Here is a 15679-nt window from a genome sequence, read left to right as displayed (position 1 = left end):
GAACAATAACAAATCGACTTACTTCTGCTAAGCATTTGTTGAATCAATTAAGAACCAGTTTTGTTTACTTATAGCTGTTGATTTGGATCAGTAATGTAAAAAGGATGCTTGGTTTAAATGCTGAATTGGAGGGCATGTGCACTTGTGCACAGCATGTGCATTGGTGCACCTCATGTGCTTTGTGCATGACCTGTGGCCTGCATAAAGGTCTTTGTTAAGTTTTAAATAATTTGACAGCATATGCTGTCAGCTACATTCTGCTGCCCATACTCTACTTTAACCTCAAAAATAATAAACATTACTTAAGGAGAGTCTGCCAGGGAATATCATGGGCTTTGTTAATACTTAAACAACTAATTGGAACCTGAAAAGGTTAAAGGCACATGGGAGGGGTACTGTGATATTCTGAAAAACAGGCTGTTAAAAGAGATATTTTGAGGCTTATAAAGGGGGATATAGACATACAGAACAGGAGGAGATCTGAGAAAAAAAGAGACCCAGAGAGTTAGAGGTTAGAAAAGAGAGATATACAAACTGGACCTTGAGAGCTAAAAAAGAAAAACACACACACAGAGAAGAGAGCAAAAGAGAAAAGGATACCACCTGGTATTAAGGAGAGGACATACACCGTGAGGATAGAAGAGAAAAGATAGAACTGATTTTAGGAAAACACAGATAGAGAGAGGTTAAGAGATAGAAGGTGTACAATCAACAACCAGAAACTGTTTCCTCTTATTATTATTTGGGTTTCAGTTGTTCAACTTGTCCAAATCAATTCTGATTCTTTGAAGTTCCAGTTGTGTCTACTAGTCGAGTGTTTTTCATTGGTTTACTACTGGTTTGGTCTGTCTGGAGTTCTGATTCTACTCTACTGGGTGTTGCTGTCATTTGGCTACTGTTTTTTCTATCGGCCATAGTTGCATTTCTGCACTCGAGCCTGTTCTTGCTGCTGCTATTTTGCTCACTATTGCTGCTGCATTTCTGTCCTGCTGCTACTGCTATTCTGCTTCCTGCTGTTGCTGATTTCCCTATCTTCTTCCTCTTCTCTTTGGCATTTTCAGTTTGTTTCCAGGTACACATCTCAAGTCTCACATTGGTGTAGCTGAATGTAACATTGAAAAAGCATGAATAGAAAGATTTGAAGGAGTTATAATCACCCGTTTACTGACTGCCTTTTCATAAATGTTGTTAAGTTTATGTAAATTGTAGTTTATAGCTGATAGAGAATACATTATTAAGCTTGTACTTGTTGATTTGAACTGTGGTGTTCGATTCGTTTAGTGGCATACAGAATGTAAATGGAACTCTTGGAATGTGAAATTATTTAATGTGATTGTTAAAAATTAAATTCACTCCTTCAGCATGTATTGAATAAGTAAGGGCAAATGACTATTAAAATAATGTGGTTTTGAACTGCCCGGTTTTCGATTTTTTTAGGCCTTTACAGGATTAGTTTTTTATCGGTAGTATTCTTCAATAAGGAATTCTATTAACCCTGTTTAAGCAAGTTAATCTAATTTTGACCTAAAGATGTTTGTTCGGATTAAGTGTCGTAGTTCATTAGAATAAGCGGATTTCCTCTGTCAAACTAAAGCAATTTTCCATTGAAGAGTAGTGTTTTCTCTACTTTGTAAATAATTAATCAGGAATTGGTAAGAATCCGGATTAGGCAAAAGCATATAGTTAAATTAGCATGTACCTTTTCTTCTAGTTTTAGAGACAAATGCATTAGAAATGTAGCCACTTTAGGACATCCTTTCTAAAATAGAGATGAGCCTCGCCAAATAAAGATGCAAAATTGCGGGGCCCTCAATAAATAACCATGATAATTATTTAGAATTCAGGATAGGCCATTTAATAAATTTCATGGCCTTCTACAAATAATAACGCGTTAGACTCTTTAGGCGCGGCTTAATTAAATCATATTCTTAAATTCGGGTGCACATTGATGTGACCCAAATCCAAATCTCAACGAAGTCCAAATGTGTCGACGATCACGGGTGCATTGATTGTGACGTGGTTCGAGATGCATTTTCACGACGTTGCAATTCTATAAAAAATAAGTGACAATGATAAAAGCGGTTTAAACTTAATAAAAGCACGGAAGTCATAACATGTATTTAAATCAGATATTTAGCCATTATAACAATTTAAGCGACCGTGCTAGAACCACGGGATTCGAGGGTGCCTAACACCTTCCCTCGGGTCAACAGAATTCCTTACTTAGAATTTCTGGTTCGCAGACTTCATTTGGAAAAGTCTAAAATTTCCTCGATTTGGGATTCAAGATAAACCGGTGACTTGGGACACCAAAAGCCAAACCTTTCCCAAGTGGCGACTCCGAATTAAATAAATAATCTCATTTCGAATATTGTCACTTAAATTGGAAAAACTCCACCCGCGCATTTAACCCTTCGGGGCCGGGCGCGCAAAAAGGAGATGTGACAGAGCCGGTGAAGGTTAAGGGTGTTTCATATGGTGCTTGTAAGTATTGCGATCGCCGGTATAAAAATGCTAGGGATTGTGGGGCAAAATCTATGTTAGATCACATGCTTAAGTGTCCTAATAGGCCAAGAAATGCACAAAATGAGGGCGATACCGGGGGTGGTTATTTTGATCAAGATGTTTCACGTAAAAAAACTTGCACATGCCATTATTTTACACGAGTATCCACTCTCTACAGTTGATCATGTGGGATTTAGGAACTTTATTGCGAGTCTTCAACCTATGTTTAAGATGGTTTCCAGAAATACAATCAAGAATGACATAATAAAAATCTTTGACAATTTGAAATTGCAAACTTCTATGTTGTTGGAAAAAGTCTCGAGTAGAATTGCAACAACAATCGATATGTGGACTTCCAATAGTAACAAAAAAGGGTTCATGGCTATTACTGGTCATTTCATTGATGATTCATGGAGGCTTCAAAGTCATATTTTGAGATTTGCTTATGTCCCTGCTCCACATGATAAAGATGTTTTGTGTGGTGCTTTGGTTAATTGTTTGTTTGATTGGAATCTTGAACAAAAACTATCGACTATCACAGTTGATAATTGTAGCACAAATAATGCTATGATTAAAACTTTACTGGATGAGAAACTTAATAAAAAAGATTTGTTGTTGAGTGGTCGAGTATTTCACGTGCGTTGTGCTGCACATATTTTAATCATAGCATTATTTGATTAAAACTTTATTGAATATTCTTCATCTCTAAAGCCAAGTCTAGCAGACTGGAGCAAATTAGGCATAAGATCTTTCACATATGGATAAAAACCAGATCCGAGACAACTAAGGAGCTCCGCCCATGCCTTCCACACTTAAGTACAAGAAAATTATGTACATTTTTCATTTTCTTCAAATGGTTTGGATCATACATACTCGTAGAAGGGTGACTTTCAAACTATGATCATCCTCTGATAGATACCATCGCACAGACAAGAGAAGGGCCATGACCTTACATACATGAAAGTTCTCAATAAAATTACGTCGATAGACCTTAAATACAACAGATTTGAGTGCTTGTAAAAGCAGTAACAGAGAAAAATCACCTCTGCAGCATCTTTCTTAAATATATCCTTCCCAACAACCATTGCAACTGTCCAAATGCACTCAACAACATTGTCTTGCAACCGATGGCCAAATCATAGCATCAGCTAGAAATTTCTTTAGGTAAGTGATGACCAGATCATAGCATTTAGCGAAGAGATCCTGTCCAAAAGCTTGTCAGACACCACCATAAAATCGAAATCACTAAGGAGAAACTAAGTCAGAGTTTCTATCAAGATGGACCTTTGATGATCTTGTTGGGGCATATACTATTAACCATGCATTTGGATATAGTATATTCTAATAATTATCATGGTTAAAAGTCTAAGTGGGAGATTGTTGGGATATATACTATTAACCATGAGTTTGGTTTAGATAAAGTATTTATTATGAAATAATTGTTTATTTAGTTTTAATAAAATTTTAAATAAATCATATAATAGTCTGTGTCCTTTGCTTATATAGTAGATGATTTAGTGTATAGAGTTTAGCTTATACACGGAAGATTAAATCATCAGTTCTTATAAGTATAAAGTTTGAGTTCACAATCTAATGATGGAATTGGACAAACCATCAGGAATGATTGTAGCACAAGATTAAATATAATTAATCTTGATTATGGGAATGGTTTAATTCCAACTTCTTGTGCTAGTACATTTTGTATGTATTGAACGGACCAGGTAGAGATAAGTATTTTATACTGACTTAATAAAATAAACTCTCTAGCCATTAAATGTACTTATACTCTTAATCTTGATATAATTATTATTAGTTGTGTATATTATTATTGTTTTGATTTATTAAAAGGCGAGATTCTTTCGTGGGTCAATATGCCTGGTAAATTGGATAATAATAATATACATTGGCGAAGTAATAGTTAGTTGATGGAATCCATGTCTCGGTTTAGAGATTGATGATATACCTTTATGAAAGCTTATAAGTTTGCATGTGTAAACCCGACCGGTGGATTTTGTATCCGACACATGAAATAAGTTAAGTGAAAGTCTAAAGGAAATAATCAATAAATTAAATCGTCAGTAATTTAATTTAATTGATTCGTATCTGAATCTTAACATGGGGAGTTAAATAAGATTTAATTGATGAATTTCGAAATTGAATAAGGAGTGTAATTACGAATTTTTAGTGGAATAATTCGTAATTAATTATGGTGGATATTAATTTCGAAAATTACAAATTAATTCCATAATTGGAAGCCTTGTTAATTAAATTCTGTGGTCCCTACTGTGCCTAAATAATAGGAAATAAAGGAATCCTTTTTCGGGTGGAAAAGAAAACCTAACAGGTTTTGGAAAAGGGTCTTAACCCTTAAAACTTGTGCTATAAATACATAAGGTTTTCCACCTAGACGGATGAGTAGATGGTGGCTGAAATTTTCAGCCAAGTTTTCCTAGAAATTTCGCCCACACGAAATTGCTATTTTCGGGTATTATTTGGGTAACACAGTAGAAGACCGTGGAACGTTCGAGGATCACGATTGTGCGGGTGATGGAGATTCCATTGAGAAGTTATGAAACTGAAGGCTCACATGATAGAAGAGATATGTTTACGCTTCAAGAGGTAACCCGTAAAATTCCGTTTATGCTAGTTGTCTAAATTACATGTGATTTTAATACTGGGATTGCTTCCGCTGCATATAATAATCCATCAATTGGTATCAGAGCTCACTCACATCTAATTAGATAACTAAGTTTTTCATGAAACAAGAATATGATGTTTATGTGCATTTTTTGAATTACATATATATATGTGGTTTTCTGAAAAACTGCACTGCTGCTTTGTGAATTAACTGTGCATAATTTATGGATTATTCTTATAATCATGAGATATATGTTTTCTTATTGATATTTGATTGAGATTATCTGAATTTTTTGGGGTAAACCCTAGAAAAACGCAAAACCTGTTTTTGACCGAATAGCCGGAATTTTCGGAGGTCGGCGAACTTGACGGACTCCGATTGAGCTGAAATTTGGTGGGTCCATCGGAAACGCCGTGGTGAGAAAAACTCACTGCTTTAGCAATGAATCATGGTATTTTTCGGCGTTTTGAGGTCGTTTAGACTGTGTTTTGGACGTTTTTCTATTTTCTGGAAATTATTTCTTAATAATTTTAATTCTTTTTTAATTCAATGGTGTTGGGGATGACTCCCCATGGTCCCCATGATTAAATACTAGTCATATAATAGGTTTACACATTGACTATTAGCAAATAAACGTGTTGTTGTATTAAATTCAATAATAGAGGTGTAAGATTTTATTGACTAGGTCTTACAAGGTATAATTCATATTGTGTAATGATATAATTATTTTGTAAGAAAGTAAAATTCTCTATTTGATATCCTGGATGACTAATGATTGGAGCGTTTGGCATGTTTGTGCATAAAAAATTTCTCAAATTTAAGTTTATATTTTCATGCCCTACGTGATTACTAGTTTGGATTTTCGATGAAGAATTTTGTTCTCTGATTGGAGGTTCTAATTAAGTGAAATATGACGGTATGTTGTATGAGTTTTATAATGTTGGTATGACTTTTAAGCTATGGTCTACCATAAAATAATTTTATGAGCTAAATATATATTCACTTGTAAATTGAGAATTTTATGAGTAATAAATAGTTACCACTGAAGTGGTTTGTTTATTTGAACTCATGAAAAATTCTTAGTAAATTTGTACATGTGAAATTATATCTATTCATGGATTGAGCATTATGATTAATAAGTAGGATCCACAAAATGGTCTATTTATTTGAGTCATTGAAATATGTTTAATATACCATGTGAAAATTATCCTTGAGAAATCTACATTAATGGTGGAGGTTCATAACTAGAAAAAGAGTATTTATCTTTGGGTACTAGTGAAACTAACTCCACCCATGAGAAGAGATATTGGGGTTTTCACTGAACGGGAGAAAATATAATATTTCAGGTTCTTATGTATTTAATAAAAGGATAATTTATTGCAAAAGGAGATATTATATATCCTAGAAATAGGAAGAAAATAATATATGCCTTCAGCTCATAGTGTAATTATAAGGAGAATGGAAATCAATCTCATATTTATTTAATTCATGAAACTACTTAAAACGGTTATTCTCCGAGTTTGATTACAGGCTAGTGGTCATGAATTTGACGGACTCCGATTAACCTGAAACTTGGTGAGTTCATCGAAAACGATCTAGTGAAAAAAACTCCTTGCTATGCAGTGAATCGTGTTGTTTTTTTTGGCATTTTGAGGTCGTTTAGATGAGTTTTCAAGCAGTTTATTAAATTGAATTTGTTATAAATATGAAAAATTATTCTTTATATATCGGCTATATTTGTGTTAAATCTGAAACATGATGATTTAACTTGATATGATATATATCAAGAATGCAAGTCACATGGATTTAATCCTGACTACGCCAAAAAAAAAATTATTCGAATTTGGTCTAGTTTTTGGCGATCATGAATTTCACGATCTCCGAATGACCTGAAATTCGGTAGGATCATTGGAAACGATCATTTAAGAACAACTTACTGCTATGCAGTAAATCACATCGTATTTTGACGATTTGGGATCGTTTAGGTGAGTTTTTTGGAGGTTTGACGGATTAAAATGTGATTTACATACGAAAAGTCATTCTTTCTATCATTTTATATGTCTAATCTGGAACATGATAACACATGTTGATTTGATATGAATTGGTATATGATAAAAAAAAATGTAAGTCATATTTTAAATTCTTAAAAAAATGCTTAAAATGATAATTTTCAAATTTGGTCGCAATTTTTGATTGATATGAAATTTGGTAGATTTATCAGAAATAGTCCAGTCAACAATAATCACCACTATACAGTGTGAAATATTAATTTTAGTATTTTAAGACTGTTTAAATGGGTATTGAGCATTTTTTTAATATGAAACTTAATCCTCAGAGAAAAGTTCGTGGTTGTGATAAAGTGGTGATGAGAATAAACCCCTATGGTCTTCATTTTTTTTATTTATAGTGAGATAATAAATTTATGCGTTGACATTAGGTCTTCCTCCATATTGGATAAATTTATTATGAACTCACTGGCTATAGTTACTAGTTATTGATAACCAGTATTAACTCTTCATCTGAGCTTAAAGGGTTGAATCAATTTTGTAGCTACAATACAATCATGATTAAGTGGTGATAGAAATATATTTCTATGGTCTTCCACTATTAATTTCAAGTGAGTAATAAATTTATGCGTTGACTTTAGGTCTTCCTCCATATCGGATAAATTTATTGTAAGCTCACTAGGTGAAATACTAGTAATTGATATCGTGTACTTACTCTCCATCTGAGTATACATGTTGGATCAATGAAACTAGAGCTATTAAAAATGATGTTCACTTGACTTAAATTAACAGTATACTCTCCATCTGAGTTGGGTCTGTTTTAATTATTGGAGTGAATAATCTGGCATTGCATATGTATGTTGCATGAGTAGTTCTTTCCCATCGAAATTGCTATTCAAGATGCATGACATATATGTGTAGTGTGTTTTAAAATTTTTGTATTAAAAAGTTATATACAATTGACTGAAAATAATAGTATGCTCTCCATCTGAGTTGGTTCTATTTATTTTTGGATTGTATAATTCTTGCATTATATAATATACTTTGCATGAATAATTCTTTTCCCATCAAAATTTATTATTCCAGATGCATGTATGTATATAAATATTGAATGCAGTATGAATTTTACTATTCAGTGTTTTGACTTATTATGATCTATTTAATATTTTTATCTCAACTCCACAATGATTTTATGCAATTTGTCGTATTACTTGTTAAAATTTTCTTTTAGTGATAAGACATTAATTTTAAGGATGCAATATATGTACTTTTGTTAGAAGGAATTTAATTCCGGTTTCTGGGCAAAATAAGAGATGAATATTTGTTTTATTTTTCGAATAACTCTTGAGTTATTGAGCTTAATAAACACTTTATCTCTTGTGGTACATGAATGCATGACCTTGTTATTATATATTGATGTCTCTCCTGAACAGAACAATATTAGTCTACCTCATAAGAGAATATGTTCTTCAAAATTGAGTAAAACTTATCTGTGCACTTTTATCTAAGTCATATTAATCTGGATAGGATTTCAAGTTGGTCAAGTATGGACCTTAAGGTTCATTGAAACTAGAGGCACTACCATCTTGTGGATCCTGTTTGGAAGGAAATTTGACTAAAAGATGTTTCCCTTTAAAAGAAAATAAAACTAGTGATACGCTAGAATGAATCCTTTCTGATTTGTATGGTTAAATGAACATACTCGTAAGAGATAGATTTTGAGTATTTTATGACGTTCATAAATGATTACTCAAAATATTAATATATTTATTTGATGCACTGTAAGTCTTAATGAATTAAGTAATTCAAGGTTTTTAAGACTTGAAATAGAGAAGCACCAAAGAAATATATTAAGTTACTACAATTTGATTGTAGTGGCGAGCATCTCTCTAAAGAGTTTTTTAGTTACATATCAGAATAGGGATTACATCTCAATTGACTACACCGTAAACTCCATAATAGAGTCGTGTAGTAGAAAGAAGAAATAAGTCTCTTTTGGATATGGATAGACTAATGACGTGTTATTCAGATTTGCCTTATTTATTTTTGGAATATTTCCTGGAAACTTCAAATTACATTCTGAATTTAGTTCCTTCTAAGCTAGTACCTGGGACATCTATAGAACTGTGGGCTGAATGTAAGCTTGGTCTGTGGCATGTTCAGATATAGGATTATCCCGCATATGTGCTGAAAGGGAAAGCAGATATGTAAGTTGGAACTAAGGATGGATAGGTGCATGTTTATCGAATATCCAAGAAAACGAATGAAGCTTTATTTTATTGTCCTAAAGAAAATAAGGCAATTGTTAAAACAAATGCATTTTTCTAGATAAGGATTATTTAATAAAACATGTTCCTAGAAGTAAACTATTTTTACAGAAACTGGGCAAAGAAATAACTAGATGTTCAAGAACATCAAAACCCACACGTCAGAATTGACGTTCCATTGCATTTAAGTAGTGGGAGAACGTTAATAGACATAATATGCCTTTATCGAGCGGGAGCGATATTTGAACATTGAACACTATAGTAAGAAGTCACTAATATTTCAATGTCGTGAGGTAATGAAGGTAATATTAGTGGTACTTCGTCTTAGTGGGAGAAAGCTAAAGAAAATTATAGTTCGGTGTTCATTCTTGGGATAGTTTCGGTAACAGGATCTCTGAAGAGTTTAATACCAAACTAGATAATTACGACAAAGTACTACTGGACAAATATTGCATCAGATATAACTTGGCAAGATTCTTTAACAAAACCTTATTTGGTGAAGACTTTTAATAGTCATGTAAAAGAATGTCTGAGAAAGTTGTAGATGCATGGTTATGAGTCTAAGTGGGAGATTGTTGGGGCATATACTATTAACCATGCATTTGGATATAGTATATTCTAATAATTATCATGGTTAAAAGTCTAAGTGGGAGATTGTTGAGATATATACTATTAACCATGAGTTTGGTTTAGATAAAGTATTTATTATGAAATAATTGTTTATTTAATTTTAATAAAGTTTTAAATAGATCATATAATAGTCTGTGTCCTTTGCTTATATAGTAGATGATTTAGTGTATAGAGTTTAGCTTATACACGGAAGATTAAATCATCAGTTCTTATAAGTATAAAGTTTGAGTTCACAATCTAATGATGGAATTGGACAAACCATCAGGAATGATTGTAGCACAAGATTAAATATAATTAATCTTGATTATGGGAATGGTTTAATTCCAACTTCTTGTGCTAGTACATTTTTTATGTATTGAACGGACCAGGTAGAGATAAGTATTTTATACTGACTTAATAAAATAAACTCTCTAGCCATCAAATGTACTTATACTCTTAATCTTGATATAATTATTATTAGTTGTGTATATTATTATTGTTTTGATTTATTAAAAGGCGAGATTCTTTCGTGAGTCAATATGCCTGGTAAATTGGATAATAATAATATACATTGGCGAAGTAATAGTTAGTTGATGGAATCCATGTCTCGGTTTAGAGATTGATGATATACCTTTATGAAAGCTTATAAGTTTGCATGTGTAAACCCGACCGGTGGATTTTGTATCCGACACATGAAATAAGTTAAGCGAAAGTCTAAAGGAAATAATCAATAAATTAAATCGTCAGTAATTTAATTTAATTGATTCGTATCTGAATTTTAACATGAGGAGTTAAATAAGATTTAATGGATGAATTTCGAAATTGAATAAAGAGTGTAATTACGAATTTTTAGTGGAATAATTCGTAATTAATTATGGTGTATATTAATTTCGAAAATTACAAATTAATTCCATAATTGGAAGCCTTGTTAATTAAATTCTGTGGTCCCTACTGTGCATAAATAAAAGGAAATAAAGGAATCCTTTTTCTGGTGGAAAAGAAAACCTAACAGGTTTTGGAAAAGGGTCTTAACCCTTAAAACTTGTGCTATAAATACATAAGGTTTTCCACCTAGACGGATGAGTAGATGGTGGCTGAAATTTTCAGCCAAGTTTTCCTAGAAATTTCGCCCACACGAAATTGCTATTTTCGGGTATTATTTGGGTAACACAGTAGAAGACCGTGGAACGTTCGAGGATCACGATTGTGCAGGTGATGGAGATTCCATTGAGAAGTTATGGAACTGAAGGCTCACATGGTAGAAGAGATATGTTTACGCTTCAAGAGGTAACCCGTAAAATCCCGTTTATGCTAGTTGTCTAAATTACATGTGATTTTGATACTGGGATTGCTTCCGTTGCATATAATAATCCATCAGATCTTGCCACTGATGCTAGAGTATTTAAGGCCTCGGCTTGCAGCACAGGACTTGGACTCTAACGGGAAGTTAAACAAAAGCAAACAACATGTTTAAGCTAAAGGAAATGCCAATTCAAATCTAAACACCTTCAAATTAGCACAAAATGGTATATCTTTTTCCTAGAAACCTTTAAGCTGATCTAATTCAAAGTTATCAGTGTAATGGAACAGTACTTTTCATTCATTAAATTCATAGTCCAACACATTATAAACTGTCTAAAGTAAAATATAGGAGCGTAATTTGCTATAAACTGTGTACCTGGATGAGGGCAAGTAATTTGCTCACAATTTTGTCCAAGTAAGGTTCTAAAATGCATGACTTGCAGCCCTCACAAAGGTAATTCATTGCCGAAGCAGCATCAGCCTACAAAAAATGATTTTTTGTCAGAAAACAATAAGAGAGTTCATAATAAGGAGGATGGTCATAGCAGCATATCATCAGAATTACGACTTAAAGTAAACGAACAAAACTCTGTCGTAGTTGATTTCATGTCAAAATGATACTGACAAGGAAAAACCATTAAATATTTGAATTTGGCTATTAGCACAGATTAGTCTTCCTCACCTCTCTGTGGGGATAGTGGTCATCTGCAAGCGCCAAATATAGCGAAGCAATAAGCCTGTGACCGTGTTTATCTTGCAGATCTGGAGACAGTTCTAAACTCATAGCTTTAATTGTTCCAATAGCAGCAAGACGAAGATGGGGAGAAGAATCTAGCATTGATTTCAAGACCATATTCATCACTTCAGAAAGATGATCCCTCATCGCCTGAGAGTAATAAAAGCATACCAACGGTTCTTTAGGTAAAAATGGAGTCACAACTTATAAAGAAAAGGTCTTGCAACTTCTAACCAATTGATCCATGAGCCAATTCAGAGGTTCAAACACTCTTAACGATATAAAGCATGAAAAATTTCTGTAATTTCCATTGACATAACAAGAACTTTTGGGGGGAAAAAATAAATAAACATTCGTTCTCCAAACCAACTATCCTATCATATACATGTTCTGCATGAAATGTATATGTGTATATGCTTAGCAATCAACTTGTAGAAGTGACCATTTTTAGCAATCAATTTTCTGATCAAACAGCACATATCCAGGAGAGGAGCATATACCTTCGCGCATCCTTTTGCAATGACACCAATGACTGTAACTGCTGCATATCGTTTCTGCCATTCTGGTGCAGCCATATACGTTGGTATTACCTTGAGTAAAACAGGCATACGAATTTGATCATTGAAATCCTATACATAAAAGTTACTCCAAGAAGATAATTCCGCGAAGTTCCCAAACATAAACCATTCACATAGTCTACATCACCCATTGGTTCATCCTCAATACGCGAAATCATGCCAACCAACACAGAAAACAGCCTTCTTAGGATCTTTTTATGTACCCGTTTTATCACGTTATCATCAAAAAACACTCATCATTTCTACAGCAGGATATCTTGTATCTTCTCCGAATTGATTATTCTCAGCAATGGTAACCATAGTATCAAACACTTCATCCAAATGTGACTCGAAAAATCTTGGTTCAACCCATACTAACTCGACTAATTTCCTTAGACTTTCCTGCGCATACTTCTCCTCGTTATCATTAATGAGAAAACTCAAGACCCCTTTTACCATTGGCATTAGTAGACCATTTAACAGAAAATAATAATCACTAGATTTGTCCAACAAGATGAATTGAAGCAGCCAAGGCTAAAACTTTTCTCATTCCATTACAAGAATTAAGTTTATCCAAGAAGTCTAAATAGAGATAGTTAACATAAGGTTCCAATTGTTTACGTAGATTCATTGGCAACTTCAAAAAGAACATAAGGGCGAAATCTTGAACGAACCATGGACCCGAATGTAAACGCTCGTAAAAGCAACTGAACATACCCGGCCACTCGCCTTGTTTCTTGGTAATAATACAGTTGAATACCGCAGATACTGTCTTCCAGATTGGCTTACAAATTCTACTGGAATTTTCATGTCTAAGAATTTCAAGAAACGCAATTTTTAAGATCGGTTTTGATCATGGGGGAGATGGAATTCCACACACTCTCGTAATGACTAGGCGAATCGAGCAGATTCTGAAGAAGAGATGCAGATTCGGATTTGATTTTAGGGCGAGTCAGAGAGTGAAGTAAAACCTTTGAAATTTTCAAAGACAATGCATTTGGGTATTCACGCATTAAGAAATAGTACAAGTTTTCGGCTTCTGATAAAACTGTTTCAGTAGGTGATGCTAATTTAGAAATGAGTGTTTCTATGGCGTCATGATTTGGAGAGCCAAGAATGTCTCTGGCTTGCATTCGAAGATCGTCTTTTGCGAAATTTCGAGGAGCTCTGGCTTTCTTCCGGGACTTGTTATCATCATTAGCCATTACAGGGCGGAGCTTGTCGTTTCTTTTTGGAAGAATATCTGATTTTACAGGAAGGAGTTTGTCAATTTTGGAGTTCGGAGGAGAAGCCATTGTTGCAGAGAAACAGAGAAGAGAGTGAAGTGTAAAGAGAAGGGATTTTGGCGGGATTTAATGAATTCAGTTACAGCCGTTTACTCATTTGGCGGTTATTGACGGCTTTTACCCGCCTACTTGGAATAAAGACAAGAAAGGTTCTTTTATTTATTTTTGAGTATAAATTTTCAAAATATTTGTTTGGTTCTCTTCTCCTTCCCTAAATCCTCCGTGTTTCTTCTTCCCTAATAATAATAATAATAAATTGGTTGTGAAGAACGGTAAAAAAAAATCAAATTAGAAGGAGAAAATTTTGCAGTCCGTCAAAAAGCAATTGAAAATTGTTTAAACAACATCAGGTTGTTTAGTTCAAATAACTAGGAGATGTTTAAGCATCCGAGAGATGTATAATCATCTGTAGTGAACGATAATATTTGTAATGTTATGTCGGGAGTTACTTTATCCTTATGAATAGATTTTTTGCATATATATATAGTATGGGATACAAACGCAACGCGCGTACCTTAAGACTAGTATATTAAAATATTTTCTATCCCCTCTAAACAAATGACCCCTAAAGTTTTCCTTATTCCAAGGCTTGTAATTACTTGTATACGCAACTACAACGAGAAAATTATGCTAGCTAATTTTTTTTTTTTTTTTTGGGTCCTTTTTAATTTCTTGACATCTATTTATACGCATGTTCGTGTGCTCTTCGACTTATTTGTGTGGCTGTATGCATTATTTTTTAATGAACCTATGGCTTATGTGTTAGATAAAGTATGTTCTCTATGACTCTATATTGAATAGCTGCTGCATTATAATATGTTGACCAAATTTTCTTTTTGCGTAAATGCTTTTCAAAAATGTGCTTTTTGAGAGTAGTAATTTGTGTTTGATTAATTAATTTAAAAAATATTTTTGCTAATTTTAGAGCGGCAATTAATTCTTGATCAAAGTTCAAAATATGCTTTTCAAGAAAAGCTATTTTTTCAATTTCTGCTGCTATCCAAAAGTTTTTTTCCCATCAAGAGCTTGGCCAAACACTTAAACTCTCTAAAATATTTTTTTTTTTTTTTTAAAAAAGCACTTTTGACTTTTCAAAAGCTTGGAAAAAGATACTTTTGATTTCCCAAAAGCTTGATGAAACAGGCAAATACTAGGCATTTGGACATGATTTACTTGTGATTTGATAAAAATAGTATTTGGAGTTAAAATTGAATTGTAAGTCCAAATTATGTCTGGACATAAAAAAATAAAGTTCAAGGTTTGTGCGTGAAAAGTTGCAAAAAATTTCTAAAACATGTTCTTAAAATCGCAAAGGCTATATTTCAAGTTTGAAGCTAAATAATAGGCCAATTCAATAAATAAATAGTCTTTTGAAATAATCTTCAAATATTATTTCAATTATTACTTGCAATTCAAATTAGTAGAAGCTCCAAAACAAGTACGGAACACCATGGTGAAAAAGCAAATACTATTTATTATTACTACTAGCCTGTTTGGCCAAACTTCTTTTTGGTCAAAAGTGTTTTTTTTTTGTTGCCAAAAGCACTTTTGGCCAAAAATTGATGTGTTTAGCCAAACTTTTGGAAGGAAAAAAAGTACTTTTGAGGAGAAGCAAAAAAAGTAGCTTTTCTCCAAAAGCACTTTTTTGAGAAACACTTTTGAGAAAAATACACTTAGAAGCAATTTCTTAAAGCTTGGCCAAACACTAATTGCTGCTTAGAAGTGATTTTCAAACTAATTAGCCAAACACAAACTGCTTCTCACCAAAAATAC

General features: G+C 33.2%; 1 pseudogene; it reads right to left on the bottom strand.

Annotated features, from left to right (window-relative positions):
- The window catches only part of LOC142166107 (uncharacterized), a 38787-nt pseudogene extending 24872 nt beyond the window's left edge, over positions 1 to 13915 (bottom strand).
- Between the last annotated feature and the right edge of the window lie 1764 nt (positions 13916 to 15679).

The sequence above is a fragment of the Nicotiana tabacum genome, chromosome 11, assembly GCF_000715075.1.
Source record: "Nicotiana tabacum cultivar K326 chromosome 11, ASM71507v2, whole genome shotgun sequence".
Taxonomy (NCBI): Eukaryota; Viridiplantae; Streptophyta; class Magnoliopsida; order Solanales; family Solanaceae; genus Nicotiana; species Nicotiana tabacum.
The sequence above is the reverse complement of the archived record's forward strand: the minus strand, read 5'-3'. Positions and strand labels throughout refer to the sequence as shown.